The sequence below is a fragment of the Cervus elaphus genome, chromosome 24, assembly GCF_910594005.1.
Source record: "Cervus elaphus chromosome 24, mCerEla1.1, whole genome shotgun sequence".
Lineage (NCBI taxonomy): Eukaryota > Metazoa > Chordata > Mammalia > Artiodactyla > Cervidae > Cervus > Cervus elaphus.
Window position 1 is genome coordinate 48,435,555 of NC_057838.1, and position 19,447 is coordinate 48,455,001.

At 42.2% G+C, this 19,447-nt stretch overlaps 1 protein-coding gene across 1 annotated transcript in view; it reads left to right on the forward strand.

The window, feature by feature from the left end:
• The window catches only part of PRICKLE2 (prickle planar cell polarity protein 2), a 338,377-nt gene that overhangs the window by 46,720 nt on the left and 272,210 nt on the right, over positions 1 to 19,447 (forward strand). The gene's annotated exons all lie outside the window — the stretch shown is intronic.

A 19,447-nucleotide genomic window follows, 5' to 3' on the forward strand; every position in this document is an offset into this window, starting at 1 on the left:
AAAATTTGCCAAAAGAGAAAGAAAGAGAAAATCATAGGCGCTTAAGACTTTTAGCCCAGTTTTAGTTACTTTGTTAAAGAATTTTCACCTTTTGTCTCTGCCGTCTCAGCAGACATGTGAATTCTTTCGCCTGTAGCATTAATTTGTATTCTGAGAGGTTTGTAAACAGCAAAAAACTGGGCCTGTTTTTCAGAACAGCTGCCTCTAAATGATTTCCTCGGACTCTAAATACAGCTTAGGTGTTCATTTTGGCGTTGAATATTGATAGGCCTGCCTGTGTTTGCCACGTGCAGGGCTCTGGTGCATCTTCCTCAAAGTCTTCACGCAGAATGGTTCTCTGGGTCTGATGTCATGGTCTTCAGACTTGAGTTTGCAGAAGAACCCAGCTGGTGACCCAGAGAAGCTGCACGTCCCTCGGGGCTGATCCCTGGGTCATCTGGTTTAGCTCCTGTGGACCGAGCACATCAACTGTATTATTTCTAACAAAACCCTCAGGCTCACCTCTCCATTGTAACTCAGGTATTAACATGGAATGTCTCCCACTCTGTGTTAAGGATATCTTTGCTTTTTCCAGAAAGTGTTCTTCAGTCAGTTTCCCTTTCTCCTTCCTTCTCACACACTACAGAATCTAATTTACTTCCAAACAGATATCAGCCAGTCTTAGCTATCCAAAAAACAAAAAATCCTTTTAGCGAAAGTGCCCTTATGTCTTAATTGTCTTAAGTGCCTTATGGATTGGTGAAATTGAACTTGAAAGATAGCTGAAGTCCCCTTTGAAGTAAATGAGATAATTTTTCAGCAAATGTTAACTTCAGTGCTCTGCACAAAGACGATGCTCCATAAATATTTATTAAATGAATGAATTTCTGTCCTGTTCATATTCCTTGCAAGTTGCATGAATCCTCCTGATCACCTAGGGTGTTTATCTGTAGTGCCAGAGGCAGTAACTAAGTAAACTCCTACATGGAGGATTCAGATGAGGGCTTTAATGCCATATTGTAGAATGTACCTTAATGGAACAAATAAGAAGGACCCTCATGAGTAGTTGAACATAATTTCCCCCTCCATATTTTCTTCAGCTCTTTTTGGTCCAATGCATGTAACCATTCCCCAATCTCCATCTCTTCCTTAGAGTGGAACTATATTTGTCTGAACTCTGCATTGCAAGTGACAGAGACCAGTTTTATAAAGGGGTTTATGCACAAAAGCAAGAATTTATAAGTTGAGCTTATTGCAATACTGAGGCAAGACTTCATACAGAGGCTCAAGGAATATTATTAGGACATGAGTCTGTCTGTCTCTTGGTTTTACTGTCAGACTGTCTCCACCCTCATGGACCAGATGGTTGTCCATGGTTAAACCTCCTCTTAAATGTCCTCACTCCACCAAAGACCTTGGCTCCCCACATAGCTCCAGGAAAGTTTTTGGGAATTGGCTCTGGTTGAAATGTGTATCTTACCTGGAACGTAGCCATGCAGATGAAATGCTCGACTTTGCAAATCTGGATCACACAACCTCCCCTGGATCAGGGTGTAAAGCCAGCCTCACCCAAACTGCTGGAGTAGAGAGAGGAGAATGGTATGGTGCCCTAAAGTCAATTCAAGGTCAGTTGACCACTGAAAAGAGGAAAAGGTACAGCTGGCAAAATAAATCAAAGAACTACTTTAAAAACCTACAAAGGAATTGGTTTTTCTCTTTCTAAATGAGATTGACTATCGCTACAGAAACCACAATCCTTCCCCCACTTCCAAAGTCATGGTTGCAGGCATTCCCAAGTCATCAGCAGACTGGGAGCTCCTTGGGGCAGATAATACTCTATATTGATCTTTGGACGTACCCTGGTACACTGCAAACAGCAGGTTTTTAATCAGTGTTCCAGTAGACAGAGGGCTTCCCTTGTGGCTCAACTGGTTAAGAATCCGCCTGCAATGCGGGGGACCTGGGTTTGATTCCTGGGTGGGGAAGATCCCCTGGAGAAGGGAAAGGCTACCCACTTCAGTATTCTGGCCTGGAGAATTCCATGGGCTGTATAGCCCATGGGGTTGCAAAGAGTCAGACCCGACTGAGTGACTCTCACTTCACTTCACTTCAGTAGACAGAATTGTGTGGTGTACCTACTGTGTGCCCAGTACTCTTACATTAATGAATGTCTTTTGTTGCAGTAATCAGTCAAACCCGCTTTTATCCCACAGCCTGCTGAAGGAGAACTTTGAGATGATGCAGACATGACTCTAAATCTGATGCTGCCATTGACTAAACAAGTCACCGGCCCCTGTAGGCCTCACTTTGTGTGTTTATAAAATGAGACTAGTATAGTCCCTCCACATAGAGCCAGTGTGATGATTAAATGAGATTATGCATGTAAAGTGCTTTAAACAGTAGCTGGCCGATAGTGAGGGCTGATGCACAGTAATTAACATTAGTATCTCTATATTTCAAAGAACAAGTGTTTGCTGACCATTTCTATTTGTTCAGTCGGCATCTGCTAAGTTTTCGATACATTCTAGATCCTTTACTAGACAACATAAAGATAAAATGAAGAAGATAAAAATCCTGTTCTAGGGGAATGTGTGGTTTCTTGGAAGGGGAAATCATGTAACCAAGATAGCGAAGGTAATGCTTATGATTGCATGATCCATGTGGTTGCTTCCCCAGAGTGGTGTACAACCAAAAGGAATTTCAAACTCACTGAGATTTATAGAATAGCATGAAGGGGGAGCACGCACCTGCCAAAATGTGTCATTCCCTTTTTTTCCTCTTCTGCTGACTGCCCTCAGCCTGCTGAGACAGGCAGATGCCTGCATGTCATGGACCTTGCTGGCCTTTCCTGCCCCACCCCAGTCATGCCCTACTGCCAAGGCTCCGTGAGTTCGGGAGCCGTGTCCTTTCTCACCTCGAATTCTCCGTGCACTTACTTTCTCTGCCCCAAAGGCTCTGTCTATCCACTTTCCCTTAAAGACTTAATTCAAGCATCACCTTCTATGATAGGCCTTCCCAGCCTGTTGGCCTCAGTTGGGTACCTCTCTTCTCTTTTTTCATCTCTCTTGCCTTCCTGGTTCCCTTAGGACCTAGTGCATGTCCCCCTTACACTCTGGACCCTCTGATAATGTGACTGTCAGCATCCCTCAGCCTCCCTAACTGTCATGTGTAGACTATAGGCTGGTCCTCCTAATAACCAGGGAGGAAAGGGGGCAGGGATAAACGGGGAGAATGGGACTGATGTATGCACACGGCTGTATATAAAATAGATAACTGTTGTACAGCACAGGGAACGCTACTGAATACTCTGTAATGACCTGTATGGGAAGGCAGTCTGAAAAAGAGTGGATGGATGTGTATGTATAGCTGATTCACTTTGTCGTACACCTGAAACTAATACAATGTTGTAAATCAACTATACTCTGATATTTCTTCTTAATAAATTTTTTTAAAAAGAGGAAGTCATGATTTTCTGTATTCTCAGGCAGCCTGGCACCATTTGGGATGGTGGGAGAGAAGGAAAAGGACCTTCCCAGAGATGAGCCAGCAAGTCCTCTAAGGTTGACAGTCCTCTGTGGGGCATTTTGAACAGGGTCTCTACCTTGTGAATGATGTTTTCTGATACAGGTTATAAAGTGGCAGTAAAGGCAGAATAGCATAAGGATGGTTAGACTTCTTCCATGAGGATTAACTTTTAGCTCTTACTGACAATGAGCAAGGTGCTTAACCTCCTAAACCTCCTTATCACTAAAAAAAAAAAAAAAGACGTGATGACAAGTCTTGTTTCATAGGGTTACTATGAGCATTTTATGAGCTGATGTAAGGAAAACCCTTGGCACGGTACTTAGCATCTAATGAAGTCACCAGTAATAGTGGGTGCTGTTGTTATAAATGTGTAAATATATTTTGGAGACCTCCAGTAGTTTTTCAAAATGAACCATCAGTAGCAGTTTTCCTCGAGGAAGTGGTTTGATGGTTTTGTATGACAATTGGGAAGAAGGAAACAAGAACATGTCAGTTGCAGAGGGGGAGCATAATTTTGTTTTGGTTGCTTTTTGCTTTTGTTTTTCACACCTGTTTTCTCAGGGGAATGGGACTTAGTGTCTTGCCAAATCTTAACAACAAGTAAAATATGTGGTTTAATGTCCTCAGCAGTCGTTGCAAATTGTGAAATCAAATCTCTCATTTGCTTTGGAGCGTCCGGACGGCAAGGACAGCTGGAGTGTTGCTATTTTTTATTTCAAATAAAAGAGTCAGCTCCTCGTTACCATAGAAACCACCAACCTAATTATAAGGAGTTTTGTTCACTAGATAAAAGTCATCATTTCTCTCTCCTCCCCACGCTCATACAGGTCCCCAAAATATTGCTGTGGATTTGGTCCTGGATGAAAAGATCTGCCCTCTTTAGCTAAAAGGTTCTAGTGCACTGACCGGCTCACACAGGAAAGCAAGCTGTCGGGATGGCCTGAGACTTCATCAGGTACCATCCACAGCTCACATTCTCCTTCAGAAACAGTCATGAGCATTTAGCAGGAACACATCGGTGTTTTTAAAAGTAAACTTCAAAGAAAGATGCTCCTAAACCCCTCCTACCATGAAGTAGACATGCTCTTTCTTGTTTGGAAATAGAAGGGTGGACCCCAACTCTGGAATTCTCCTGTTCTGGGCTTTTATGTTAAGTTTCGGAGATCAATCATATTATATAACATTGCAGTGTTTGGAGAGGAAATGCTAAACCATGAGTTTCTAAGAGCTGACAGTCTGTTTCACATACGTGTGGATTTTGCTAGGATGGGAAGTAGTTGTTTTCCCTTTGCAAATTTGGGTGCCATCAGGGCTCACCCAGAGAATGGGGAGGCTTCTTGTGCCTGCTTCTTTCTCCTTGAACTTATCCCATCTGTTGACTGACCTTCATGTGTCTGTGTATCTCAGTGGAGATACTTCTCTTTGACCCCAGAGAGGTGTTCTCTTAGAGATCAGCTGATAGAAAGCTAAGTGGCACTGAAGACCAAGAGTCTTGGATATATTTTGGGCATAAGGTTACTTAGGGATTAGATATTTACAAATGCAATTAATGCCTCTTTTTTTTTTTTTTTTGAGATTCCTTTTATAGAATATACCAGCTGTAGGGCAGTGCTGGTGTTGAGCACATTGCTTGCATTTTGTAGACACTGTAATACTAATTCGAGAAGGGAATGTCCCATATGCACCTGTCAGGAGTTTTGGAAGATACATCAGGCCATTTGGCGTGGGGGGTGGGGGGGCTGGACTCTGATGGGGCCAGGAGAAAGCCTGAGAGTAAAGGCAGGAGTCCCGGAAGAAGCTCTAAACATGGAAAGAAGGTCACATAAGTATGTGTGGGGGATGGCATGGGGAGAGCACGGTGGAAATGAATTAGGCCCTACAGCTTGGGTAACATCCCAGGACGGGTAAGTGTTTCCTTTGTCTGGAAAAGATGTCTTGATTTGGATGGGGATTTCTTTGACCTGTACTTGCTCCTTGTGTGGTGGTCTCTGCTGTCCCTGCGATGTTCTTGCTGGTGCTGATGACAGTAGTTGTAACGGTCATGGCAGCAAGGATGGTGGAAGTTGTAAATGCTGGTGATCACAATATTGATGCAGTGCTGGGTGGTTAGTATTTTTTGAGTACTTTCTCAGTGCCAGACCTTGTTCTGAACAAAACATGTCTATTTTTCCGTGTTTAGGGCAGAAATCTGGAAATCTCTGTTCCTTTCTCTCATACCTGCCATCAAACTGTTGGCAAGTTTGCTCAGCTCTGTCTCTTTCGCCTCTCTGGCTGTCCCCTTTGCTGCCATCTTTCACTGTCTTGCTGCCAGGGGGCTACTCCCTGGGCTCCCAGATTTCTTTCCTATCTCCTACAGTGCATTCTCCCTGCAGCCAGGTGGCCTTCTGAAACCCCACCTCCTGTTCTCCTCAGAGCCTTCTCATGGCTTCCCTTCACATGGACAGTAAAATCCAGGCCCTTACGACCATTAGGCCCCAAACGCCCATCTCAGTTCAGTGGTTTTATTCCCTGAGGCTTACTCTGCTCTAGTCACCAACCTTCTCCCTTCAGCCAGGAGATTACAGGGTCAAGTAGAATTTTTTAATGGTATTTGACATTGATAATGTTTTGTAACTAGCATATCACTTTCTTTTTACTTCCTTTTTTTTTTTTTTGAAAGTGAGGATATCATATTGACTTTTAAAAAGCATCTTTATTGAGATAGTTTACATCCCACACAGTTCACCCATTTTAAGTATGTAATGCAATGCCTTTTAGTATATTCACAGGAGTTGGGCATCCATTATCACCATCAGTTTTTAGATGTTTCTATTACTTCAAAAGGAAATCTCATACCCCTTTTGCCCTGATCCCCCAAATTTCCCTTCACTCCCATCCCTGACAACCACTTATCTATTTCTTAGCTCTACAGGTTTGTCCATTCTGGATATTTCAGTATTTTTTTTTAAATGATTAGCTTACATTCCAGCAATGTGTATTGGTTTTCCTATGGAAATACAAAGTTTCCTGTTAGAATAAACTTACTAAAATAATAAGCTTAAACACTGTTGACTAGAATAAGTGGTGTGTGCATAAAGGTACACACTGCTCTGGCGGCTGGTGGCGGCCCGGAGGTAGGCAGGTATCCTCACAGGGGAGCACCCCAGGACGGTGCGGGAATTGTGACTGGTGGATGTCCTTGAGCTCAACTGGACCAGTCATCTTTGGACTGGCACAGAGGGAACCTGAGTGCCTAGTAGGCCCGCACAGGCATGTCACCAGAAGGCACCCAACACTTGACACTGCCTGATGCAAGCCAAGTGCAGTCATGGCTGAGAGGAAGCTCCGAGTCCTCCCCAGCCTCCACCCTGCTGCAGTTTGATCACTTCCTTGTTGCTTTGTCTCTGCCCCTGCTGCTTCGCCTGCCCCAGCAGAGAGCTTTACTGGAAGAGTATCCCCCCATCAAGAGCGAGGGGTAAAGCCTGCTATTTGAGGGTATCTGAGTAGCTGCCTCCACCCGCTGAAACATCACAGCTAGCTTTCAAGTTAGAAACACATCGCCCTTAACCAAGTTGACAAAACCACAGGTTACCTCTTTATGTTTTTGCAAATTGCATCAAACCAAACATTGAAAGCCCAATTCCATGGGGGCCAAGTGCATTTGTTATCAGTTTAGCAAATGACCCCTGGACATGTTTCCTTATCCCAACATGTGGAATGCATCAGCAGACCAGAAACATGATCAATGTTGTTTTGTTTTGTTTTTTTACAAAACCATTGTACAAGTAAATTGAGATTTTAAAAATGCTTTTTTCACATGTTGTTCTCTGCTCAGAGCAGCCATATGTTAAAGTAAGCTTCACCTATGGCAACAGTTTTCATCTGAGACTTATTTTAGCTGTTAATGAAAGAGTCTGTGGGTGGTGAGCAGAATCTTGTGCAGAGCTGCTAGAGAATCAGAACTAATGGCTTTTGTCGTTTTGCCTTGTGGATCTAAACTGTTCTGATTTTTGCCCAGATTTTGGATGGGGTGAAGCCAAGCCACCGTTATTGGAGGACCTAAGCTAGCCTCTGTCAGCGTCCAGGGAGAAGTTACTATTTAGGGTGAAGCTCAGGAGTGGAGAGGAGCCGAGATTCAGACCGTTGGGTCCTAATCCCAGCTCTACCACCACTTAATGGCTGTGTGAAAATTATGAGTTTTTATCCCGTCCAGGTTTAGGTTGCTTTATCTGAACAGTGGGCATGATGACACCTACCTTGCAGGACTTTTGTCGGTCAAATGAAATAGCGCATGCCAAGTTCTTTGCATAATGCTTGGCATACGGTGAACTCACCTGCCATTATTGATGTTATTTTTGTTGTTTTCCCCTAATTTTTGGAGGCAGTGGAGAATTCGGCTCTCCAGGTACATCCAAAATGTTCTCTGATATCTGGTCTAATTGAATTTACTTACCACACTGGCCTCTTCTCTGTTTCTTGAAGACACCAGCTTTGGTCCCACCTCAGAACCTCTGTGCTTGCTGGTCCCGCCCTTCTCCCAGCACTACACGTGGTCACTCCCTGTTAACCTTCAGGTCTCTCCTTAACTTCTCCTCCCCCACCTCAGATTCTCTGTTACCTCACTGTGTTTCCTTTTTTGTACTTGCCTCCCCCTGATATTGTCTTCTTCATTTGTCCCTTGTCTGTTACCCGGACTAGAATGGGAGCTCCAGAAAGGAAGGATCCTTATCTGCCTTCTCTGAGATCATTGCCTGGTACACAGTAGGTGCTCCTTAAATATCTGTGGAATTGCAGTGTACAACTTGGAGTTCGAATACAGGGTTTTTTAAGTAGTGGGACGTGTAGTTCTAGAATGAGCCTAATGCTAGAAAGGTTACTGTAAGATTTAAAAAATCTTGCATTCTGAATTTCGATGTTACCTTTTCCCCAGCAGCCCCTGGATCCAATTTGTTGTCATCAGGAAGAAGGCAGAAAGAATGACAACTAATGTTGCTGGAAACTGGAACTGGTTTAAAGGCCATCAGAGGATTTAGTTTCCACAACAGGATATAAGAAACCATGTTTTTCCTTGGCAGAATGCAGACAAATGGATGGACTGTGTTACCCTCTTCTTGACCACTTAGTGGATGTGTCAAGGGAACAATTGGGAGGATTATAATGAAAATTTTGTGCCTTGGAATGCCACGATCATTTAGGGAAAAAGAGCATCCTTCCTAGGACAGGCATCTCAGTGGATATATGCTTTTCTGTCTCTAGTTTCTTTGGGTAACTGGAGGCAGGAATAAAGTAAACTCATAATTATATATATTTATAATTGCTTATTATAATAAATACCATGAAATAAAAATAAGGCAAAGATAGGGTTTTGATAAGAGAGATAATCATTACAGGGAACCTACTATAATTTGGATAATCAAAATAAGTGAAGGAATATCTTAGAGAAGGTGAATATAGTTTCATTATTTTGGCATGAAAAATAATAGGCTCTGATAGCCCTTACCCCAGATTCCTGGCCCCTCCACTGCCAGCACAGGACAGAGGACAGCACAGACTCTGAAGGACCCAGTCGATTGATCTCTTTTTCAGACTCTTCTTGCTCCAGCATCCCTCCCTTTCCCTGTCTCCATCCCCAGCTCGTAGGAATGAGCATCTTGTGGTCCATAGCCTCACAGGGGTCTTGGACCTGCTGGACATCCTGCTTCTGGGGCACTTGAATGAAAAACAAAATCTTCTTGCGGGGAGGGGGAGTGAGGACAATGATGGCTTCTGTGTAATGTGCTTATCAGAGCACAGGCTCACCTGCAGTGCTCCAGAAACCTCCAGAACAGAACCTTAGTGCTATTTGGAATTGCACAGAAAAGTGGGTGTTTTTGGCAACTGCTACCCATTCTCCCACCCATTCACCAACCTAGCAGGGCTGTCTCACACTTCACATGTGAAAGAGCAGTACCTTGAACATACGTTCTGGTTATGTCGACCAAAAGGACATGATATCTACACTTGTTTATTTCTTTAAATCTACTTCTGTTTAGAAGGCGCAGATTTACTTGAGGGCTGACTGTGTGCCAGCGTCTGGAAGAAGCACCTCACAGAAATCTCTATATACGGTTTCTGCCACAGCGTGTGCCTCTATATGTGTTATTATATTTGGCCACTTTTTCTATATCACATGATATGGACCTCTATATTAATTATGTTATATTTTACCACTTTTTCAACAAACAGCAAAGCTAACTTACTATATCAGTTTGTATCTACAGTCATTTTAATAACAGCATACTTTTCTTTCTTTCTTTTTTTTTTAACAGCATACTTTTCTATATATCATGTGTATCCTGATTTATTTCACCAAATCCCTATAACTGGACACCTGCTGGTCCTTCTCCCTCACATGAAAGAATAAGGTTGCTGAAGTGCATTCTTTCATGTTTCCAAAGTATAGGTCTGGGTGTGTTTGTACACAGGTCTTTTTAAACTCGTCTAGTTGTTTCTTTCGGATAATCCCTAGAATGGTATCTGCTCCTTACTAAAAAGGATATTTCAGGAAAATTCCATGGCCACAGACATTCAGACCTGCAAAGAATACAGTTGCTGTGATTAAGCTTTAAGCCTGACTCTCTGTTTCCTAGATTAGTAACTGCTGGTTGGCTGGCTGGCTGCCTGCATCTTCCAAGGAGCAATGCAGTTGGGTAGAGAGAGATGGAAGCTTGGTGTTATACTATGACATGGTACGTTTAATAAGAGAAACATGCTAAATATCTAGGACAGAGGGAAGCTGTACCTACCTAACCCCGCCTAAGCGTCACGTGCTTCCACGATGTTAGTCAGATGAAGAGAAGGGAGGGTGAGCAGTTTGGGCTCATAAAGTGAGACGTACCAGGCAGGGCAGCCAGAGCCAGAAAAGCAGCCAACTGCCATGGCAGAGATGGCTGGATATGAATTATTGATCTTAGGAGCAACCTCTGGATTTGATACCAGATATGATGAGGCAAACCTTGGAAGGGCTCTTTTGTTGTTGCAAGTCATGTCTGACCACTTGTGACGCCATGAACTATAGCACGCCAGGCTTCTCTGTCCTTCACTATCTCCTGGAGCTTGGGCTCTGAAGGTGGCTAATTTGCAATTTAGAAGTTTTCTTCTGGCTTGGAGATGGAGAATAGTTGCACAACAGACATGTTTAGAGCCAGAGAGATGTGTCGGAAGGAGGATGCAGTTTTAAAACTAAGAAGCATCTGTTTTTCCAGGTCATGGGGTTTTAGACACTGTAATGGTCAAAGAATAGGAATGAGAGGAACAGACTGGAGATTATTTACATGAGAGGCCTCCAACTAAAGCTAAGCTAATGGGAATATTTGACCCTTGGAATTCTACCCCAAAGTGTGCATATATGCCAGTCATTATTAAAAATATTTCCAGTGAGTGGTAAGTTCTTGGATGTTGGGCATAAACAACCTGTAGAACCTGTTTTTTAAGGCTAGGGTTAGCAGATTTTCAAAAGGACCCCCATAGATGAGTGATCTTAATGGAATGATGACCACCTTATAAAGCTGGATTATGGTATAGTCACACGACTTGATAAACTTACTAAACATCATTGATTTATATATTTTAAATGTGTGAATTTTATGATATACTCCAAACACTTAAAAAGTGGAAGGTTCCCCATAGTCCCAAAAGCCACTAAATTATACATGTTGAATTAAGATGTAGTGATTAACTTTATTGTTTCAGTTCTGCTAGGTTATGGTGCCTAGTTGTTTGGTCAAAGACTAGTTAGTCTAGATGGTGCCCCGAAGATATTTTTTAGATGTGGTTGAGGTTTACTATCACTTGACTTTAAGTAAAGCAGATTACTCTGTATATTGTGTGTGTATGTATGTGTTAGTCACTCAGTCATGTCTGACTCTTTGCAACCCCATGGACTATAGCCTGCTTGGCTTATCTATCCAGGGTATTCTCCAGGCAATAATACTGGAGTGGGTTACCATCCCCTTCTCCAGGGGATCTTCCTGACACAGGGATTGAACCTGGATCTCCTGCATTGCAGGTGGATTCTTTACCATCTGAGCCAGTGGCCTGTATCGTGTGCCTGGGCCTTATCCAATTATTTGAAGGGCTTAAGAGAAAGAATTGAGTTCCCATGAGAAAGAAAACTTTCTGCCTCCAGGGTGCCACATAGGAACCCCACCCAAGCACTCAGGCTGCTGGCTTGCCCTACAGATTTCAGACTCAAGACAGCAATGACTCTTACCCGAATTGTCAGCCTGCCCAAAGTATTTTAGACTTGCCAGCCTCCACAATTGTATGAGCCAATTTCCTTAAAATACATCTCTCTCTATAGATAGATACAGGCTTATAAGATGCTTTACTGATTCTGCTTCTCTGGAGACCCCTGAATGATGCTTAAGGTAAATTGAAGTATTTCAGTTGCTTTCATTTTTTAAGTCACTGTCACTATAGAAATCATATTCTGTCCTGTCACTCACAGTTGTGCCACTCTGATTTGTATGTTGGGCTGCCCTGTTGGATCTGGTTGGTATGGCATGTGTTACGGTGGAAGGGAATTAGGCAGAAACCCTGAGGGTTCTGGATCTGCTCCATGCACACTTAGGGTGTCAGCTCCAGGACACTATAGGTGGGTAGGTAGGCCGGGTAGTCTGGCTTTGGATGGTGGTCTGAAAAAGGGAGGTGGGAGGCAGGCCAGCCCACTGGCCACTTCTTGTGCAGGGAAGGACCCAACTGAATGATGTGGAATGACTGTCCCTGTGTGACTGAAGCTCTCTGAAACCCAACCACGCTTCCTTGGTCTTCAGTCTGAGTGTGTTCTGAAAGAAGACACACCAGTGATGGTCAGCTGCAGCTCTGACTTTTATTAAGGGTTGGCCGGAATCCATATGAAAATGACAGCCAGTCCCCAGATGAGCCCTGGTTCTCTTCATGTAGTGTCACAACTCACTTTGTCATCTTGCATCTTTGCACTGAGGAAGCTCGTGGCTCTTTCTCCTGTTTCACTTTTTGCCATGGCTTCTGAGAATGGGGAGAAAAGTCATCTAGGGAAATGTTTCTGGGGAAAACCCTTAGAAGAGTGGAGACTTCTTGCATAGAACACACTGGAACTTAAGTTCACATTGGAATTATCCAGTCTATTGAACACATGCTTTGTGCCAGGAATTATGTCAGGCTTTGGGACTACTATTAGTTCTTGCAGTCTTGCTGCCTGAAGGAAGAAACAAAGAAAGAAAACCTACCCTAATTTGAAAATTGGTACAAAGTTCTATTCTGAAAGAGAGAAAGAAAGAAAACAACTGTTAGCTATGTCCATGGTTAACCTATGAAAGATTGCCGAAATGTGGTGCCCGAGAAAGTCTTGTCTGGAGACTCAGTCATGGTTCACATGTTGGTATTTAGTTCTGCCTAGGTTCTAGAATATTTGTAGGAGATCACAATATGATTTACTAGAAAGTTGATGTTGAACTGTAGGTGTATTACCTAATCCAAAGTCTTCCTGCATGCTGCACCACAGGACAATAAATCGAGTTGTTGGGGGCGGGGAATAGTGACTTCATTAGAAAAGCTAGCAGACCAAGGAAATGGTGGACTGGTATCCCAAAGCACCATCTTAACCAAGTTTGAATTTAGGCTTCTTTTATACAAAAAAGGGAAGAGATATGGTTGGCTGTTACAAACTTCTTGGTGCCAAAATCCTTTGTTCCTTGTAGCTGTCCAAGTAGGTCTGGTCATCACATTCCTGTAAACCTCCAACGAGACAAAAGTTATACTCGGTTCTGTAACTTTTTATCTCTGTATGAATGGATGTATTATATTTCAAAGATTGGAGCCTTAAGAATGGGCTACCCCATATATTTCAGGCTATAGGCAACATTCTACAAAAGCATGACTAAATATTTGCAATGGAGCACAAAAGTTAAAGCTAAGAGAATAGATTCAATACAGAGTCACATTTGTCCTTGTTAGTTTTCACTGTTTATTGGCTCTTTTTTCCAGGTCCTTATTCTTTTTAAGGGAACAGTCCTTGTTCCTTCATGCATAAAATCCTTCTGCTCAGAGTACTGTGATGAGGGGCAGACGAAATACTACCATAAAAAGAGTGTGTATGGAGATGCTCTGTGCTGAGCACTAAGAGCTATGTTGTAACAGTCTAAGAAGTGCTCCCTGATTTTTGTGAAATTACAATATAAGGAGAGAAGTGGATCTGAAATGTAGTGTGTACAATTCTCTCTGAATGTGTATGTGTGAGGGTGTGTGCGTGAGCCTGCAGAGACCCATGTGTTTAGGAGAGGTGTTGTCATCAAAGAAATATCTTTTGACAACTGAAGATGGTTTCAAAAAACCACCCATTCTTTCCTTGCTTTTCTCAAACATCGTGGAAAGATACTTGAAAACAGTCCTTAAAAAAAAACTAGTTTCCTCACTCATCTGCTTCCCTCATGCAGTTAGTTGCCCTTTATCTTTCTCTTCTAAACTTCCCTAGGAATTCCTCAAAAAACACTCTTTTCCCTGGCACCCTCCTCCACACATCTCTTCAGTTTCTCCTTCTCTACCCCCCGCCCCCCCACCCCGCCACCTTCTCTCAGTTCAGCTTCATAAAGGCTTAAATTAGTCTCCTGGATAAATAATGCAAACTCTTCCGTGTTTTCAGACCAGAGACCTCAAATGGGGGATAGGGAGGGTTTAAGGTAGACATAGGAAGTCAGGTTGACAAAGCCAGAACCTGCGTACATAGACGGATAAAGGCTGAAGACATGTGCATCAATGTAAATCACGTGGTCCCCCCTGTACCTGCTGCTGCAACGTGTCCCTACTGTGGGAATCCATGATTAGGACCACAGATGTTGCCTGGGAAGGTTGTGGGAAACCTCAAAGAGGAAGTCTCTGCGCTGGATCTTAGAGTGTTACTGAACAGAAGTTCATGTGCTTGACACACAGTGAGGCCAGACAAACCCAAATGTCAGAGTTTGGAACAGAAAAAGGTTTATTGCAGGGCCTTGCAAGGAGACAGGTGACTGGTGCTGCCCAAACCCCGAACCCCCTGAAGGGTTTCAGCAAAGCATTTTTAAAGGCAAGGTTAGTTGCAAACTTCTTGGTATAGCAATCCCTTGTTTTTGTAGCTGTACAGGTAGGTCTGGTCACCATATTCCTGTAAACCTCCGGTAAGACAAATGTTATTCTCAGTTCTGTCACTTTTCTACATGAATGGAGAAGTGTTATACTCTTAACTTTAAAGTGAGAGCCTTGAGAATGGGCTACCCTGTATTTCAGGCTATTGGTAACATTCTTAACTTGAAGCAAAAGCAATAGTGTACAAAGGTTAACATTCAAGAAATAGATGTAATACGGAGTCAGATTTGTTCTTCTCTATTAGAAGAGGACAGGCCCAAGTGTGTTAGTGTGGCAGCCTGAAGCCGTGTGCTGTGATCTAGGGAAGGGAAAGATGGTCTTTGTGCCTGACGTGTCAGAGACGTGGGAAGCAGAAGGTAGAAAATGAGACTGAACTGGTTATTTGGGGGCCGTGTGTACTATGTGCTAGCTCTACACAGAAAATCTCCATTCCCTTGTTGCAGATGGCTCTTGACACCTGCAGGTTGATTTGTAAATGATCCCTCCCATGACTGCAAGGGAAGGTGGCTAAGATTGTTGTGGCTGATCCTGGGCAACCATCCCTGTCCCCTTAAAAACTGTGGACCCATGCTGGCAGCATCTTAGTTCACAAAGGGAAATGTTCAGTGTTTACCTGCTTTCTTGAAATCACATCACTCTGGGTTGCAATGAACGGAAACCTAACTTAAAGTGAGTGATACACAAAAGCCTTACATTTTGTTATACACAGTACCCTGAGGGAAAGGAAGCTCTCTTTTTCCACTCCTTCCCACAAAAATCACATGATTGTCTTTCCTTGTACTTAGGTGGGAGCATATGCCCACCTGTGAACTCTGGTCAAGATGATGGGCTAGGCCGATTGGCCAGTCCCAGCTTCTTTGTAATGGGATGGGAGCTGCCCAACCTATTCAAGCCTTATAAACTGAGAGTAGGGGAAGGAGGGGGTTCCCCAGAAGAAAACTTAGATGGTGGTACCAGAAGGATCTGGAGGAGACTAAAACCCAAATGTCCACCACAAATAGCTTCCTGTCCATCTCATATTCTCACACTGATGAGCAATGAGAAAAGTGACCTCCACCAGAGATAATGAGTATAGCTATTGTTAGGGCTTTTTAAGGAGCAAGGAGTAGAGTGGCTTCAGGGAATATATGTGCAGCAGGAAAAAAAAAAAAAGATTTGAAATGAAGCCCAGCTTCTTATTGGTTTTTTAGTATCTTGTTTGCTGAGGAGAATTAAGCAAGAAGAGAACTGATTGCATCTAATTGCCTGTAAAAAGTGTTCAAAAGGCATTTTATCACACAATTTAGATGAGTAAACAGCTAGGAGGTGAATGCCACCCTCTGAAGTAATAAACAGAAGGGAAAAGTCTTTCTTTGTATTGTATCTGTTTATGCTTTCACCAGTGCAGCCTGTATTCATTGCTGAAACTGAGGAGGAGTTACATTAACTCAGGACAGATGGTGCTTAATACTGACCACACATGAAGACTGGTGGCCCCAGGCTCCAAGTTCAGGCAGAAGGCAAGACAGATTTACTTCCATATGGGATAAGTACCATTAAATGCTAGGATGCTGTGGTTGTAGTTTGGGAGTGGAAATGGCAGAATTATCTTGCTTAGGTAGATACTGTTGTTATTCTTGGTAATTTTAATAACCACTTTATAACAGGGTTTTACTATTTTACTGCATGCTTTCGGGCACACCTGTTCACTTTATCCTCCCTAAAATTATGTGCAATTAAAAAGTTTGTCTCCATTTTTACAGATCATTGATTCATGATCATAAATTTATACTGTAGTGGGCTCAATGCTTGGGCATTTGTGTCCATACCTTTGATTAAAAACCCAGGGATATTTTGACTACTCCATAATTACTTGCCCGTAAGTCAGTCTCAGTTTTTAAAGGCTTACATTTCTCTTTTGGGGAGTAATGGAGGGAGTAGAAGGAAAGATAGCATTATTGAGGAAGCTGCCAATCCTGGGGAGAAGGTGGACTCGTGTCCCAAAGAACCAACTCCTACCTCCTCAGACTTTGCTCAGAGGTAATATAGGGGAAAGAGGAAGGGGATACCTTCTGGGTAGAGTGTAGTGTTCTGTTTTCAGAGATAGTTATCTTGGCCATTGGTGCCAAACTTCAATAATATCTCGCTTGCAGCTGGAATATTATCAGGCCGTGTCTCTGGTTAGTTATTTCTGCTGATCTTGGAGGGTATTTCGGGGAGGCAGAAGGTGGCAGTGGCTCTCCCTGGAGTCACAAAAGCTGGTGGTAGAAACACCAAGGAGTGAGTTCCACCCACTGGAACTCCCGTTGTAGGCAGACACCCTGCCTGTGTCCTTATATTTCTCTATATGCCCACCAGGGAGGGATTAAGAATTAAACTGCCCTGGTTCAAGACTAAGTTCACCTCCTCTACCCAGAGGGTCTTGGTAATCTTCCTAAATCTTCCTGACTCCATTTTTTAATCCCCAAAATACACACATGATGGTTGAATGGGGGAGGGAAGAATATATCAACACTCATATTAATGTTTATTTTTAAATAATTTAACTTCACTAATACTTGAAAACTTTCTTTTGAAATTATCTAAAATTATAAAAAGTTATAGAATTAGTACAGAGAGTCCCCAGGTACCCTTCTGCCAGTTTTCCCTAAGGCTGATATCTTAAAAAAATTATTGTACGATCATCATAACCAGGAAATTAACATTGACACAATGTCATTAACTCAGCCACAGACCTTATTCATAATTCACAACTTTCCCATTAATGTCTTCATTTCCTGGTCCTGGATCTTTTCCAGGATCTCACATTGCATTTGGTTTTCATGTCTTCTTTTTGTCTATGACTCTAATCTGTGATGGTTCCTGTCTTTTTATTTCATGACTTTGACATAGTTGAACAGAACTGATCATTTATTTGAGTGTCCCTCAATTTAGATTTGTCTGATATTCTTGCATGATTTGACTGGGGTATGCTTTTTTGACTGAAAGACCACTGAAGTCATGCTATGTTCTTTTCAGTACATCTTGTCAGGAAGTATCGTACGTGATATCAGCATGTCTTGGTACCAGTGATGCTAGTTTTGACCACTTTTTTTAAGGTACTGTCTGCCAGGTTTCTCTGCTGTAAAGTTACTATTTTTCCCTTTGTAAGTAATGCTTGTCTTATTGGGAGACACTTTGAGATGATGCACATATTCGGTTTGTCATTGTACTTTTGCTTACCAATTTTAGCTTCCATTGATGATGTTTGCCTGCAATAGTTAATACCAAAGCATTTGCCTGCTGTGCTTGATTAAAATTTATTAAGTAAGTTCTCTTCAGTGCTGTTATTCGGATGTCATGTTTTATGGTGACATGCCATAGTAGTATTTATTTTCCCATTTTCTTTTCCTGTGTTTATTCTCATGAGTATTTTTACCCTCTTAGAGTAATAGTTCATGGGAAATTTGATAAATATCTCATTTTATAAAAAAATAACACCAGAAGAACTTTTTGGAAGCATTATCACTGACTTGTAGAATTGGCAGATGGCTAGAGAATTTAGCTTGAAAGTCCGAAGTCATGCAGGACCCATGGAAAGACAATATTCTACTTTTGATTACCTGCTGGAGGCAAAGTCAACCTGACCATTTCACCTGATGTTATATCATCAAGATTTCTATATGCTTCCAGTATTACCAGTTACTATTTTACATACCTGCATAATAACCCAGATATTATGGGGGATATTGGATGTTTAGGTTGTTCCAAATTTAATAGTAGATACATTAAAAAAATACCTTCATGCTCAAGTGTTTCTGAAACTTGGGTGCATGCTGGAATCACCCAGAGAGTTTGAAGAAATACTGATGTCTGGGTTCCACCTCCCTTTAGAGTCTGTTATAACAGATGAAGCTGTTTCTTGGACATGGGGATCTTTCAGAGGTCTCCACAGATCCTAATATGTAGCCGAGGTTGAGAACCACTAGCCTAGAAGCTTCTGTGGCTCATGCGGCATACATTTTCTTGTACATAAAGAATCCATGCGTTCACTACTTCTTGTTGACCACAGAAACTTGTTCTGTTTTCTCTCCACTTGACCTAAAGGACACAAATACTCACACTCAGATGCATTCACATGTAGGCAACTTAATACTGCTTTATAGTATTACTACTTCCTGTTCATATAAACAAAATAAGTTTTATGACTTCACTGTGCTTTTTTTTTTTCATCTATAAAATGGTGATATATTAGTGTCTCTCTCCTTGCATCTTGTGGATGATTCAAGAGTAAAAATTCATATTCCTTATGCAAAACTCTTTAGTGCAGCCATTTTAGAGCACAGTTTGGCAGTAACTAGTAGACAGAATGTGTATCCCCTGCCCTCTTAAAAGAACTTTCTGGCTTATGAGTGTCTTCACAATATTGGGTTGAGAAACCACCATGATAATGTTTGTCTAGGGCTGAGTTTAAGGTTATGGCGCCATCGTGATGATGGCTGGGTTTGATACAATGCATGGAGGGGTGTTAACCTCCTCTTCTCATTGGGAGCTGGCCACTTTTACTGTCGCCGTCTCAGCATATGGTAGGTTTCCATACCAGTTCTTTTGTTTGTTTGTTTTTCTTATTTCATTTAAAATGTGATTTTGACTTTAACAACTGATACCATAGTTTTAAGTGACCTGTGTGACATCCTCAGCATTTGCTCACAAATGCCAGATTCTCAAATGAAAGTTGAAATAAAGTTAAGTAGTAGAGTGGGTGATAGTAAATTCAGGACTAGAATCAGCCTATATATAGTTCTTTTTAAATTCTGAAACTTTTCATTAATTAAAAATAATAGCTACTGGTATTGAGCACTTACTC